This window comes from Durio zibethinus, unplaced genomic scaffold (genome assembly GCF_047325235.1).
Source record: "Durio zibethinus cultivar Kanyao isolate XHJ-2024 unplaced genomic scaffold, ASM4732523v1 HiC_scaffold_3, whole genome shotgun sequence".
Lineage (NCBI taxonomy): Eukaryota > Viridiplantae > Streptophyta > Magnoliopsida > Malvales > Malvaceae > Durio > Durio zibethinus.
This window is the reverse complement of record NW_028323044.1, coordinates 1,939,074-1,941,573: the sequence shown is the minus strand read 5'-3', so window position 1 is coordinate 1,941,573 and position 2,500 is coordinate 1,939,074.

Genomic DNA, 2,500 nt, shown 5'->3' with positions numbered 1-2,500 from the left:
CACCATCGGCACACGCTGGGCCCTGGTGCGGCAGGTTGCCTCGACCACCATCGGCACACGCTGGGCCCTGGTGCGGTCGGTTGCCTCGATCACCATCGGCACACGCTGGGCCTTGGTGCGGGCGGTTGCCTCGAGCACCATCGGCACACACTGGGCCCTGGTGCGGCAGCTTGCCTCGAGCACCATCGGCACACGCTCGGCCCTGGTGCGGTCGGTTGCCTCGAGCACCATCGGCACACGCTGGGCCCTGGTGCGGCAGGTTGCCTCGACCACCATCGGCACACGCTGGGCCCTGGTGCGGGCGCTTGCCTCGACCACCATCGGCACACGCTCCGCCCTGGTGCGGTCGGTTGCCTCGAGCACCATCGGCACACGCTGGGCCCTGGTGCGGCAGGTTGCCTCGACCACCATCGGCACACGCTGGGCCCACGCTGGGCCCTGGTGCGGCAGGTTGCCTCGACCACCATCGGCACACGCTGGGCCCTGGTGCGGCAGGTTGCCTCGACCACCATCGGCACACGCTGGGCCCTGGTGCGGCAGGTTGCCTCGAGCACCATCGGCACACGCTGGGCCCTGGTGCGGCAGGTTGCCTCGAGCACCATCGGCACACGCTGGGCCCTGGTGCGGCAGCTTGCCTCGAGCACCATCGGCACACGCTCGGCCCTGGTGCGGTCGGTTGCCTCGATCACCATCGGCACACGCTGGGCCCTGGTGCGGCAGGTTGCCTCGCCCACCATCGGCACACGCTGGGCCCTGGTGCGGGCGCTTGCCTCGACCACCATCGGCACACGCTCCGCCCTGGTGCGGTCGGTTGCCTCGAGCACCATCGGCACACGCTGGGCCCTGGTGCGGGCGCTTGCCTCGACCACCATCGGCACACGCTCGGCCCTGGTGCGGGCGCTTGCCTCGAGCACCATCGGCACACGCTGGGCCCTGGTGCGGGCGGTTGCCTCGACCACCATCGGCACACGCTGGGCCCTGGTGCGGCCGCTTGCCTCGAGCACCATCGGCACACGGTCGGCCCTGGTGCGGTCGGTTGCCACGAGCACCATCGGCACACGCTGGGCCCTGGTGCGGGCGCCTGCCTCGACCACCATCGGCACACGCTCCGCCCTGGTGCGGTCGGTTGCCTCGAGCACCATCGGCACACGCTGGGCCCTGGTGCGGCAGGTTGCCTCGAGCACCATCGGCACACGCTGGGCCCTGGTGCGGCAGGTTGCCTCGAGCACCATCGGCACACGCTGGGCCCTGGTGCGGCAGGTTGCCTCGAGCACCATCGGCACACGCTGGGCGCTGGTGCGGGCGCTTGCCTCGACCACCATGGACACACGCTGGGCCCTGGTGCGGCAGGTTGCCTCGATCACCATCGGCACACGCTGGGCCCTGGTGCGACAGGTTGCCTCGAGCACCATCGGCACACTATCGGCCCTGGTGCGGGCGGTTGCCTCGACCACCATCGGCACACGCTGGGCCCTGGTGCGGGCGCTTGCCTCGAGCACCATCGGCACACGCTGGGCCCTGGTGCGGGCGCTTGCCTCGAGCACCATCGGCACACGCTGGGCGCTGGTGCGGGCGCTTGCCTCGACCACCATGGACACACGCTGGGCCCTGGTGCGGCAGGTTGCCTCGATCACCATCGGCACACGCTGGGCCCTGGTGCGACAGGTTGCCTCGAGCACCATCGGCACACGCTGGGCCCTGGTGCGGGCGGTTGCCTCGACCACCATCGGCACACGCTGGGCCCTGGTGGGTTTAGGCACATCTTCAAATTTCTGTCGTGCCAATGCCATTTTTATGGCTTGTAAATTCATACAATGGTCCCCTAAGCCTTCACGTGAAGTTTCGTTGGAAGATGACTCGTTTTCTATTTTTCACGATTTTCGAAACTTTTTGCGGTTCGGGATTTTTTAAAATTTTTTTATAAGGATTTTTGGCACCAAATTTTGTAGGCATGATCCTTCTATTTTTGTTGGCATGCACAAAAAAATTCAGCTAAAAACTCGAAGTAGAGAAGATTTTGTGACCGTTTGAAAAAAGTGTCCCCATTTCAGACACTTTAACGGCTACTGGTAGCAAACCTGTAAAATCTCAAATGCTCTTTAAGGGGGTGTGAATTCTCAGAGGTTTGATGAGGGATAGGGGGCCAACACAAGGCCAAGTACCAGCACCCATCGCACATCATTTGCGCACACCCCCCCGGCCCCCCTCCCAATCGCCGGAACCCCAATGCCGCCGGTCAGGTTCTCCGGCGGTACTCCGGCGATGCTCCGGCGATGCTCCGGCGATGCTGTCCCGAGTGAAAAAAATGCGGCACCAGCACATGCTGGAGCCAAGCATGGGCACCGTGGCTCAAAATCGAACTTCGGCCAAGGCCTCGACCATCAATGGCACATGATGACGCATGGTGATGGCACATGCATCGACCATCATCGGCATAGGCTGCCCTTCGGTACGGGCACTTGCCTCGACCGCCATCGGCACAAGCTGGGCCCTGGTGTGG